A 14,388-nucleotide genomic window follows, 5' to 3' on the forward strand; every position below is an offset into this window, starting at 1 on the left:
GCTCGTAGTTGAGTGTGCAAATCTATACATATAATAAATCTGTAGAAGGGTCAATTCTGTACATTGAAAATATTGAAAAAATAAATAGCAGGGGGTGTTACTGGATCGATACCAAACCCAAATATGTGATAAAAAAAATTTTTGTCTGTCTGTCTGTCTGTCTGTCTGTCTGTCTGTCTGTATGTGAAGACATCACGTGAAAACTAATGGTTCGATTTCGATGAAACTTGGTATAATTATACCTTATTATCCTGGGCGTAAAATAGGATACTTTTTATCCTGGAAAAATACGTAGAAAAAAATTAATCTTAATTTTTCAGTTTTATCCATAGACGTTGTTCCGTAGAACCGCGAACACACGTTGCGTATTATTATAGGCCTAGCCGTATTTGGGAATTGGGTCCAATAGATATTTATAAGATTTTATTGTCAGAGGTACCTACTCAAAATGGAGAAATAAACCATCCACGCGAAGACCGACATCCGCGCGGACGGAGTCGCGGGCGGAAGCTAGTATATTATAAACTACATTATACAATATTATATACCACAGCACACTATAGATACACTTATATAAAAAAATATATATTATTAATTTATGTCCAGATATGATATCCATTAATTTTAAATTTCTATTTTTGATTTGTCAAGTCATTTAAATCATAAAATTGCTTTGTGATTAGCCAGGTTATTAACCTCGTCCGGAATATATGTACAGGTAAGTCTTTAAAATCGTCTGGTATTTTCTTCTTATAATATCATCGAGTTAAAGCTATAGTATGCAACTTGAAATTCTACACAGACGATATCCGGGTTTGTCTGTATGTCCTATATAACCTCGTTAAGTGAAGGCCAACCACAAAAGTAGGTAACATATATGCGTGACTTTTTGATTAAATATCAACATATTTTTGCGATTATAGTTTCCGTAAGTAATATAATATTAGTTTAATGTTATGTTTTATTATGTAATTGGCTTACTGGTTTAATGTGTTTAGTCTGTGATATTACCGTGAGACAAATTAGATAGCATAAATTGTTTTTACAGGACATCCTATTCATTTAGGCATATTAAAATAATCCGCGATTTCTTCTCAGACCAAACATACACAAAATAAAAAAAAACATACATATCTCTCATTTCAGATTTGAGACGTCGGCTTAGGACGTTCCAAATTTAGTTTTCGTGTAGCCTACTTATCCACTACCAAATTTATACCTACATTTTATGTCATACTAGGTTTCCGCCCGCGGCTTCGCCCGCGCAGTCAAAGAAAAACCCGAACTATGCCCGTTCCCGTGGGATTTCCGGGATTGCGTCATTTTTCCGGGATAAAAAGTAGCCTATGTCCTTTCTCGGTTATCAAAATATCTCCATACCAAATTTCATGAAAATTGGTTTAGTAGTTTAGGCGTGATTGAGTAACAGACAGACAGACAGACATACTTTCGCATTTATAATATTAGTATGGATCATTTATCAAAATATATTACGAAAGAAAGATGGACGAATGCAAAGAAATTTATTACTGTAATAAGTGAAGGCCAACCACACAGGCAGGCTTACAGGCGTACAGGCTTTTCCATCCGTGACTTACTTTTTAAAGCAATCAAGCTGCTTCGTAGATATGCCGGAACAAACTGACATCTTTATGAATATAATAAGATTTTATAGTTATGCAATTACAAACAGACATATAAAATTGTATATGTATTGATAAAAATCGTTTACATAAGTGTTACAAAATGCCATTATTTTTATCAAAACTTTTAAAATGTCTTGACTTCTACAACTTTAAACTTATGTTACATAATAAGTTGGAATATACTTAGAAATGACATAATGCAATGTTAAGTGTTCCTAAGTTAGCGTAGGCAGTTATATTGACATATATTTTATAGCCTTTTGTGGGCCAAGGTTAATGGTTTAATTTAAATTTTGGAAAATGTCAACAAATATATAATAGGAACTGATAGAGTTACGAATTTACGTAAACTTTGCTTTTATAGACTACTAGCGGTCCGCCCCGGCTTCGCCCGTGATACCTACTTGTTTACGTTTGTATTCATGTACTTCAAGGAGTAGATTTATTTTCACCTTAGGTTACATTATTGCATTTTTGGGAAGGTTCTCTAATTTTTTTGAAAATGTAATATAGCCTATGTTGATATTTATAAAGCATTTGAATGCTATAAAACCAAAAATATCAATTTCAATAGCCTATGTTGTTCAGTAAAGAATAAAGATGCAGCTTACTAATGGTGAAAGAATTTTTGAAATCGGTCCATTAGTTTATGCGTGAAAACCATACGTATACATACATAATTACAAACCTTTCCTCTTTATAATATTAGTATAGAAAGATTACTTGAAAATTATTTACTTGAATAAATAATATGCCATTTTTATTTGTTTATTTTTTTACTTTATCCGCAAACCCAAAGCAGAAGTGAAGATTAAAATGCAGTTTGGCTAAAATATATTTAATAATAAATTGACAAATAAGTAGGCATAAGTAGGCAAGTCTGTCCGTCTAATGTCTGGTCTTATATATGTATTTTAATATTCTACATATATAAATATACTAGCTGTTGCTCGCAGCTTCGCTTGCGTGGAAAATATCAATTCATTAATGGTATAAACTTTCATCCCCTATTTTATCCCTTTGGGGGTAAAATTGATCAAAATCCTTTCTTAAGGCCGTGTACGCGGTCCGTGCGCTGTTTGGCTCAAATATGTGATTTTTCAAACCAGATTGTCCATCAACCACTTCTCTTACAAACATATGAATTACTAATAATTTTAGGGAATTTTATTGTCTATATAGTTAGTTAAGAGTTTTTTTCAATTAATACAGTATTTGTGAATACCATCAAGATAACTGAGCCGATGATTACTTGATTTCACTTTTAGTGTCAATTTCGAAGCTAAAAATATCTGAAATTGCTGACAGATCTAACACACATTTTTTTTAACTAACTGCAAAAATCCTTATTAAAATAGTTAGTTAAAAGATTTTTTTAATTTGGACTCCTAACTTACGAAATTAAAATCCGAACAATGTGAATTTTTTTAGAAATTATAGTCGACAAAATGATTATTTTCACCAAGATATTTGACTTAGTTGAATATAATTTATACATATTGCAATAAAAGAACGTATTACTTATAAGATAAAATTTAAAAAATCAACTAAGGTACCTCTATTATTTTTCTACAATTTTTTTTAAAGTACTATAAAACACTGCGCGCGACCCGATTAAAATCAGTCGGCAGCGAGCCTTCCCAGAGAGAGGACATGTTGCTCGGCGCTCTCCTGTGGACCTATGCTGTTCATAGTAAAAGGATAGCGCCAGCCGCGATCTATCGTAATAGATCGCGGAGATTTTGACTTGCGTTAAATTGAATAAGCGCTCTTAAAGAATGCATACGTTTCCTGCATGCCAAATTTCAGCCCGATCCGTTCAGTGGTTTGGGCTGTGCGTTGATAAATAACTATGTCAGTCTGTCAGTCACCCTAGAGTTATATACATTTAGAGAATACAGGTATTCTTACTACATACTACTTTTATATAACTCTCCTCTATCGATCAAGTTGTTCCATACCTTAGCCTTGACAAATAGACAAACTTTTCCACAACACAAGGTTTAAATGTTGACATTTATAGCAAAATAAACAAGATTTATTTCTTTTGATTGTAATTTGATGGTCTCAGTGTGGAAATGGTTGTTTATTTGCATAATTTATTATATAGGTGTTTAATTTGTGAGTCATAATATGTTATTTCTATTATTATATAAAACCTAATTCTATGTTTTTTTATATAAATATCTAATAATACATTGTTACCTAACTGTTTTTCTTTATAAAGATAAAACTTTGAGTATGATATTTACTTATATGACTAAACTAGCTGTTCCACGTGGTTTCACCCGCATTGCTCTGCTCCTATTGGTCTTAGCGAGATGATATATAGCCTATAGCCTTTCTCAATAAATGAGCTATCCAAAACTGAACGAATTATTCAAATCAGACCAGTAGTTCCTGAGATTAGCGCGTTCAAACAAACTCTTCAGCTTTATAATATTAGTATAGATTAATTTAATGTGCCCGTCTTTAATGTTGTTGAAAATTATCAGTAGAACTAATTTTTAACAATTTTTTGTATTATTGAATATTCGTCTGTTTTCATGTTTGATAATACATAATATAAACAGTAATATTAACACTTGTTAAAAACAAAGGGAATACACGTAAAATACTTGAGAAAATGTTTCCATACAATAGAATTCAACGCGCGTGACTGTTTTCGTGATTTGATAACAACAGCTTTAGTCTAATAATAACTTGTTTGCTACTGTATTTAAATATTTAAAATTAAATTATATGAATTATATGTATGTACTTATACAAAATTTAAGAAATTTTTTGCCTCTATTTTAGCTCTTTCACGTTTTATTTTTACAATTAAAAAAAAAAGAAACCTATATTTACACCAAGATTTAATTGACTAGCAAAATTCATCAAAATTGGTTCAGCAGTTTATGTGTGACAATTTTACAGTCACAGAGATTTTATTTAAGTGTAATTACGTTACCATCACACAGATTTTTAAAAATTAAAGTAAAGTATTGGTAATTATCAAAAATCTCATTAAAAAAGGAAAAGTAAAATTCAAAAATATCTTGATTAAAAATTAACCATAGGACGGCTACCGAATAATCGATGCAACTACGTCGAATCGATTTCAACGTTTCGGTTACATCACTAAACTTTTACATTTAAATTATCATTTAAATAGAGAGTCGCTTCTAGATCCGTTTGAGATTCGAATCCCATACTATCTATCCCACTATCCCAAAACCCATCCTACTAATATAACTTCAAAACTGGTGAGGATGTATGTTCGTTGTTCATAAATTTATTGAAGTGAAACTTCTTTAGGCGCGTTGTGAGTAAAATTTCGAGGTCATGGCATTATCGTCACGTCATGGAGTAAGGCGACGATTTAGTATCTGTGGATCTTGCCAAAGAAGATTAACTTCTGACATGTGTGCTTGCCACACTCGCTCTTTTTTATAGAAGATTTATAAAAAAAAAAAAACTTCAAACCAAAGATCGCTTAATTATATATTTTATTTAATTTATAATTTTTAATGCCATAATAATTAAAAACTTACCAATAATTGTCCGCTCGTTCAACACAAAATAACACTTTGTTCAATTTCCCACTTTCACGTCACTTCACATATCTATAAACACACTAAGACAAATAATAATCAAAATAATAGAAAATAAAATATATTATTATTGCGTAAAACGCGAATTTTAAATACAAATAAATAAAGTCCTTGAGAAATTTTATTATAGTTTGAGAAACACTGTCGTTACGTGTCTCAACGTGCATTTAAAAACTGTAAAAAATATTTTTTTTTCTCATAACTACGTAGGTAACGGATGTAACTTTTTTAATGGTAATTTTTGTTTGCGATAATCTGTGGCAATTGGTACTTCCCGTGTTAAAAAGCGTGTCCTGTTTTTTTAATCGTTATTATTTTAGATTATATAATACGTTTGAATTCCGGCTTGTAATCAGAATAATTTTGGAACACATAAAAATCATTGTTTAAGTTATATATATAATGTATTATAAAAAATACCGGCCGAATTGAGAACCTCCTCCTTTTTTTCAAGTCGGTTAAAATACGATATTATGAAAAGTAATTCAGACTATATTTTATTTATTTTTAAAGATTCATCTCTATACAAAATTTTATCCACACGTAAACAATTTTAGATATGTGATTAACAACCGATTTAACTTTACCACAATTATTTTAAATATTAGACTTGTAATAGATATTATTTAAATAAATAATCACCTTAAAAGTAATAACTTAAAGACGTTCAAACAACAACATGAACTGACTACTAATACTTCAAAATATGATATGCAATCAAAATATCTTCATGTAATAACCGGTTACATAATAAGCAATAAGTCCAAAAACCGGTTTTTCCGATTTGCCTTTTAATTAGGTTCCTATGGGGCAAATGCATTTAAAATGTCTTATTGATCGATTTTTGATGTGTTCTTCAGGCGCGTTGAGAGTAAAATTTCAAGGTCGCAGGCAATATCGTCACGTCATGGAGAGGGCGACGATTTTTGTATCTTTAAATCTTGAAAAAGTTTCACTTTTGAAACGTGTGCTCGGCACAGACGCTCTTTTTTACATAAATATTATTATTTCAAAATATATAAGACTAGTTTTCCACCCGCAGCTTCGCCCGCGCAGTCAAAGAAAAACTCGCATAGTTCCCGTTCCCGTGGGATTTCCGGGATAAAACCCATCCTATTTCCCGGGGTAAAAAGAAGCCTATGTCCTTTCTCGGGTATCAAAATATCTCTATACCAAATTTCATGCAAATTGGTTCAGTAGTTTAGCCGTGATTGAGTAACAGACAGACAGACAGAGTTACTTTCGCATTAATTATAATATTAGTATGGATTTTTATGTCCTACTTCAAATCTATACAAATTTTAATTTATTAAAAAAAGCTTATTCGAACACCGCAAAATAAAACAAAAAAAAAGTGTGTGTGTGCCGAGCACACATGTCAGAAGTTAAACTTCTTTTTCAAGATTCGAAGATACCGCAATCGTCGCTAACTCCATGACGTGACGGTATTGCCATGACGCGAACTTGAAATTTTACTCTCAACGCGCGTAAAGAATTTTCACTTCAATAACATTTTTGGTATTCATTTTCATTTCAACCATAATTTTGTTATTTGTGGTGAATAAAGTAAATTTGACTGAAAGTGAATGTTTTGGTATAAAAAGCTAAATAATTGTGACCTTGACATGTGATCTATTTCGTACCCTTTTGTTTTTATTATCATAAAAGCAGAAAAAGATTTCTTCAATAATGGAGATGACAATATACCTAAGCATTATATTTTTAACTAGCTTTGCTCCGCGGTTTAACCCGTATTGCTCCGCTCCTGTTGGTCTTAGCGAGATCATATATATAGCCTAGCCTTCCTCGATAAATGGGCTATCTAACACCGAAAGAATTTTTCAAATCGGTCCTGGTTCCTGAGATTAGCGCGTTCAAACAAACAAACAAACAGCTTCAGCTTTATTATATTAGTTTAGATTGAAGTTATAGTTTCCACCACAAAAAATATCTATTTTTATAATTCCTTCTTGAAAAAACTCTATACAAAACATTATTTAACACAGACGAAGTCACGCGCTATCAAAAAGCAATAAAAGTTATCAAATCTATATGTTTACAACCGTTTAATATATTCTCAGAGACCAGTCGACTGATTTAATATATAATAAATATATGCCGTAGTTATGATATAACAAAAATGGCGGATGGAAATATACAAATATAAACTTTGGTATTTTATTTGTAAATGTTAGGTGTCATCTATACTAATATTATGAAGATTTGTAAGTATGTTTGTAACGACTTGGCTCAAAAAGTACTGGACGGATTTTGATGAAACATTACAATTTATTTTATTAAGCTATTGCATAGCTTCTATCGTGGGCCTTGAGCGTGGCGACTGAATGTAAAAATTCCGTAACGAAAAAACCTAACACCCCCCACTCCAACCGGCACAGCGATGCGATGATATGCAATAGCTTTACCGCGGCAGTCCTCGAGTGCCACACGTATTTTTATTTATTTATTCATAATAATTATCACATAAATTAAATACATAGCAGAGGATTTGACATTGTTTATAAGTATATCTTTATTAAAAATACATTTTATTTATTAAATATCTCATTGCCTCCTTCATTTATTAAAACTATATACATTGAGAGAGATTTCATGGGATATCTAACATCTAACTTATATATTATAAAGGCGAAAGTTTGTATGGATGTATGGATGTTTGTTACTCTTTCACGTAAAAACTACTGAACCGATTTGAATGAAATTTAGCACACATATAGAGGGTAACTTGGATTAACACATAGGATAGTTTTTATCCCGGAAATCCCTCGGGAACGGGAACTATGCGGGTTTTCTTTTGCAAACGCGGGCGAAGCCGCGGGCGGAAATCTAGTATTGTAATGTTTTAAAGCATCTTCAAACTCGATTTTATTATAAAACAAGAAATGTAGGTTACACATATTATTATGTAATTTATACATTAAACATATTATTATATAAATATGTTAGTCTGTCTTTCTTGTTACACTGGTTTATATATAAAACATTAAACGTATCGACTTTTTATTTTATTAAGTATTTGCTCATTTTATTAATCATTTTTGTTTTTAAATATGTATTGGTCACGAGGATGACCACGCTCGCTGTAAAGTGTTCGAAACGTTGGGAAATAAAATGAATAATCCGTTAAAACGTCTTTAATTTCTAAATGTATAACACTCGCGTAAAATCTAACACTAGTGAATATTATGTATTTTTATCCATAAATTAAATAACCTTGAACTATATTTAAAGATTGTTATTTTTTAATTATACCTACTAATACGTGTTCGTGTTTAAGTGAAATCGTATTACAAATAGCATATAAATATAAAAATAACTTTAAAACATACAAAAAATCACTTTAAAGTTAGTCAATGTCAATTTAAAACACAGCTTTTTAAGTATTGAACATTGATTTATTTGTGTCGAATTACCAAAAAGTCATGTAATACAGCTTGAAAATCATGATTTGTTATTGTCATTGTTTAAATTTTAAACCAAATATTTTGGACGATTAACTATCAATATAATATACATTTTGAACCTATAAATGGTTTGATTTTAAAACTCCAAGACCCTATTCTTGCACACATTCAATTAATAATATGTTTTTGAATATAGGTATTTTAGCTATAAATTTGATAACAACTAATGTAGGTGTTCAAGCAAGTAATAAATGAATTGGAATTTGAATTTAAACTTCTTACTATTGCGTATGTATTATAATAATGTTTTGCACATATTAATATACCTGAAGCGATTAAAATCCACACACTACCACACTAAAGCACTTTCAAATAGTGAACTGGTGAACAAACTTGCTGTAGAGTGGCGGACTGGAGAGGGGGTGTAGGGTGACAATCAATTGTGATAATATGGGATATTGTTTTTCTTGAAGGTCGTTTGGTTTGGTGAAAATATGTGTGTTTTGTGGAAGGTTTGATAGTGTTGTTGTATCGTGTCAACAACACTATCAATAGTATTGCAGTTGTGTACTTGAAATTTAATTTGCTTTTTATAGCATAGTGCTAAAATTAAATTGTTTTAGGCCATAATTTTAATGTAGAGAGTCTATCAATTCTATACGTTTGTATTTTAAATAAGAATATCTGAAAAATACCTACGTGTTAATATTATAAGTTAAACTTTAATATTAAGTGCAGTGCAGTATGTGTGTACAAGTTAAATCCTTTTCTTTTACTTTTAATACTTATTAACTACGTTAATTTGCTTTATAGGCAAATTTTTTAGGCAGACTTTTCTTAAAATTTTCTCAATTGTGTAATTAGAAATTAGAATGGCTGTTCTTATGGGATATTTAAATTGGCAAACATACATATTTTAATGTATCCTTTCCATCCTTTTAATGTCTCTCGTTACATATTATTACTTACGGTGGCCTGGAAGAGATCGCTATCTAGCGATAAGGCCACCGTTTGTACACATTATTTTAATCTTATCTGTACTTTATGTGTCTCTATTTCTTTTGTGTGTGCAATAAATAATTAAATAAATAAATAAATAAATATTTTGTTTATTACACGGGAAACATTAGTTTTGCGTAGCAATGAATGTCTTGCGTAATCATTTAATGTTATTTTAAGAGGTTGATTTTGGTAATTTGAAGGACTGTAATTGACGAATTATATATATAATGGAATTTTTTTACAATTTATCCAAACAATTTAGTCTATGTTTAGTAGAAAAGAAATAGATTATCACAAACCAAGAGTAAGTCAAATATAGTATCTATAAAAAATAGCGTATGAGAAATGAAACTTCTTTGGCAAGATTCAGAGAAACCAAAATCGTCGTCGCCTTACTCTATGACGTGACGGTATTGCCATGAAATTTTAATTCGAATTAGGTCTAATTTATGAGACCTTGAAATAAGTTTCACTTCAAAAACCTTTACGTAAACATACTAACTTGACCTGTCAAAGTATCATGAGAAAATACTTTAAACAATTAAAAACAACTATTTTAAATCCATACTTAAGTAACTCTGTCTGTCTGTCTGTTACTCCATCACGCCTAAACTACTGAACCAATTTGCATGAAATTTGGTAAAAAAATATCTCCATATTTTGATACCCGAGAAAGGACATAGGCTACCTTTTATTGCGAAATATGTACCACGGGCGAAGCCGGGGCGGACCTCTAGTTTAATTATAAAGTGTAATAAAAAGCACAGTTGCAAGATATGCTAAAAATGTAGTTTTTAATTAATTATTATTAGTGTTATAAATTTATTTAATGAGATATCGTAATAACGTTCACAGGTAATGAGTATTTTGCAACCGAAAAATGTTTAGTTTAATTTTACAGTATTATAAATATTGGTTTAAATTAAAACTAGTTTTTTAATGAACTGTGAATGTCATTTATGTCATTAATTTGGGAAAGGAAGGAAACATATCAAATTGATAAATCAGTAAAATATTGTTGCACCATCTTCTATGCAAATAAATAATTTAGAATTTGAATTACCCAATCTATACTAATATTATAAAACTGAAGAGTTTGTTTGTTTTTTTTTTTGTTTGAACGCGCTAATCTCAAGAGTTTCTGTTCCGATGTGCAAAATTCTTTCGGTGTTAGATAGCCCATTTATCGAGGAAGGCTAAAGGCTATATATCATTACGCTCAGACCAACAGGAGCGGAGCAATGCGGGTGAAAGTGCAAAGCGCAGCTAGATTAGTATATGCGTAAGTAAACATACACAAAACAACTAAACAAGAATATTTACTTTGTTGTTATCGTTATTTTTTATTTATTGCACGGTGTTTATTAACATTTGTATTTTAATATAATTAATAATAGATTTAATTTATCCGTGAAAATCACAACCTGATTTAAAAACACATGTGACAAACATGTGATACAAAACTATCAATTTAATAATTATATTTTAATGCACATAATTTTTTTTTTAATTTTTCGTTAACGACTTACCAAATAAAACTCAATGCATCATCAACATCAAACAACGAAAGTTGTACAGTCCCGCAAGATCAGAACCCGCGACCACCCTAGCGGTTGCGTGCCTCACAATACATAGCGCAGTTGAGAAACCATTCGAATTTACATAAACGAGACGCTGGCTATAATATTATTGAATGCTTGATCAACATCTTTATTGACACACCACGCAATAGGGATGAAAGTAAGTAATAAAAACTTGTGGTTATCCTACACATCCTATTAATATTATAAATGCGAACGTCTGTGAGGATGTGTGTGTTTGTTACTCTTTCATGCAAATACTACTGAACCGATTACAATGAAATTAAGCACACATATAGAGGGTAGCTTGGATTAATACATAGGATAGGTTTTATCCCGGAAATCCCACGGGAACGGGAACGGGGAAATATATAAAACTACAAAATCAAGCCAAATATCGTCTAAATCTGTTTAGTAGGTTCCTAATGAAAGAGTAACAAACATTCTTACAAACTTTTACGTCTATAATTTTACGGACCACACAATTAAAAAAAAAATACTACTAACGTAAAATTTTTAAGTTTACATAATATACTAAGTGATGAAATTGTATCAATATTGTATATATCCATATTGTTAGAACATATTAATATCATAATACATAAGTATTATGCATAAAAATTATGTCATACTAGCGGTCCGGCCCGGCTTCGCCCGTGGTACATATTTCGCAATAAAAAGTAGCCTATGTCCTTTCTCGGGTATCAAAATATCCCCATACCAAATTTCATGCTTATTGGTTCAGTAGTTTAGGCGTGATTGAGTAACAGACAGACAGACAGACAGAGTTACTTTCGCATTTATAATATTAGTATGGATTAATAGCACTGCTAAATAATGTTAAAATATATCCTAATAAAATGTCCGATGCAATGGATGACCTAATTATGGATGATTATTTTTAACAGGATTTCTTCTTTCTCTCTTCTTTATTGAAGTTTAATGGTGGGTTCAGACGCTTGCGTTCAAAGTGACATACAACGAGCACAAGCACGGGCACAAGCACCTCAACATATTGTTTGTGCTTTTTTTTTTTTTGTAAGGTGTCTCTCAATGTTAGCCAGAAGGGCTTCTACATTTTAACGCGGACGCGGGGGTGAACTGAAGGTTCACCCTGGTAGCGACATGCACAAGGGCGTCCCCCCTTGATGGGGATCTCGAACCTCGGCTTGGGCTGTCGCTTGAGTGTAGGAGGCCAGAAGGGCCCTAATCGGACGGGGTTGTTTGTGCATGCGCTCATGTTTGGTTGTTTGCGAGCGCACGAGCTGGTTGCCAGGCCACTTACCGGGCTTGCCAGGCTGTTTGCCGTTTGACCGTATTATAATACTATGTATATCTACATCAATGACAGGTTTTTTCCGAAATTCTGCTTAGTCAGCGTGTAAATGACCTTTAACAATACTGTATGAAATACATGATTTGGTAGACAAGCTTTTTATTTGATCAATTCTATGAATTTTATCGAAGCATTTGTATGTAGACGAATATATTAGAAACGAAAAGTTAGGTGATTTGGATAATCTATATACAGGGTGTCCCACTATTGGTATACTAAGCGCGAAGGGACTTGTAGTTTTGCATACGCTGATCACGTAAAAAATTCTTAAACAACAAAATTACGTCAAAAATATTTTGCTTAATTTTTCCTGAAAATCCATGTTTTCTTCTCTAGCTTAGCGCAGCCGGCATATACCGCTTCTCTAATGTGAGCATTTTGTGTATGAAAACATAATCTTAAACGATAGCTAACGTGCTGGTGGCAAAGCTGGGCGGGTTGCTTGTTATGGGTGTACACATATAGTTTTAAGAATTCATCTATTCATATACAGCGTATGCAAAACTATAACCTCCTTTGAGCTTAGTATACCAACAGTGGGACACCCTGTATATTAATGAAACCCGTTTCGTGTTGTCACGGCATCACGTGTGAACGGCTGAACCGATTTCGATAGTTATTTTTTTATTGTATTCCTTGAAGTACGAGGATGGTGCTTATGTAGAGAAAACGTAAATATGTACCATGGGCGAAGCCGGGGTGGACTGCTAGTATCATATAATTTTGAAATGCAAGTATACCTTATTGAATAAAAATGAAATTGAGTCTTGTCTATTTCTGATTGTCAATGAAAAATTGTTTTGAAGAAACCCATTGTAAAATTATCAGTTTATCAAATCTAATACAGCCATTTTCAACTTAAACAAAATCGGAAACATGTTTTTACTAAACATTGCGTGACACTAATTAGACAATATAGTTTGAATTAATAAAGGAAATATGATCAAGGAAGGAAGCAGGAAATATATAACGCATGGTTCAAGCTTGGACGAACATACAGACAAACCTAGACAAAAAGTGTGATATAGATCCGAATTAGGTTAATATCATTTTTATAGTCTGTAGCATGAAACTCTACAATGTAACAATCCATACTAATATTATAAATGCGAAAGTAACTCTGTCTGTCTGTCTGTTACTCAATCACGCCTTAACTACTGAACCAATTTGCATGAAATTTGGTATAGAGATATTTTGATACCCAAGAAAGGACATACGATAGGTTTTATCCCGGAAATGACCCGGAAATTTTATCACGGGAACGGGAACTAAGCGGGTTTTTCTTTGATTGCGCGGGCGCGGGCGTTGCCGCGGGTGGAAAGCTATTTATTTATAAAAAGTAGTAAAATGTTTGAAAAATAAATGATGTCAATGATAGCTTTGTGTCAAATATAATTTCAAAAGTACGAGACACTTGGCAACCTTTTTTGCTTATCAATATGGGTTTAATCTGTAAGTACTAATATTATAAAGCCGAAAAGTTTGTTTGTTTGAACGTTATTTACTTCGGTATGATTTTGATGGGACTTTTACTGACAGATAGCTGTCAGTAAAAGTCCCATCCCATGTTGTTATAAGGAGTAAGTAACTATTTTTATACCGATATTCCCACAGGTATTCGCGGGTGAAACCAGAGGGCGCAGCTAGTATGTAATAAAATTAGGAACCTCCTTTTTTAAAGACGGTTAAATACAAATCATATTAAGAGGCCTACACCACCGAAACTAGCGCCACCGAACATTTTATTTTTTTACTCCTTAACCAGATCAAATTTGAAAAATCTAGCTCGGTACTTTGCTAGTA

At 31.9% G+C, this 14,388-nt stretch overlaps 1 protein-coding gene across 5 annotated transcripts in view; it reads right to left on the reverse strand.

Moving 5' to 3' along the window:
* LOC123704171 (zinc finger CCCH domain-containing protein 13-like) overlaps positions 1-14,388 on the reverse strand; it is a 65,398-nt gene that overhangs the window by 36,912 nt on the left and 14,098 nt on the right. The window contains exons 1-2 of one of the 5 annotated variants that reach the window (XM_045652474.1): positions 8,994-9,053; positions 5,183-5,416 (exon numbers count right to left, since the gene is read on the reverse strand). The gene's annotated coding sequence lies outside the window, so the exon portion shown is untranslated. Of the gene's footprint in view, positions 1-5,182; positions 5,417-8,993; positions 9,054-14,388 lie in introns of those variants that run through there. The other 4 variants (XM_045652473.1, XM_045652471.1, XM_045652472.1 and 1 more) reach the window with 4 other exon arrangements.

This window comes from Colias croceus, chromosome 28 (assembly GCF_905220415.1).
Source record: "Colias croceus chromosome 28, ilColCroc2.1".
Classification (NCBI taxonomy): Eukaryota; Metazoa; Arthropoda; class Insecta; order Lepidoptera; family Pieridae; genus Colias; species Colias croceus.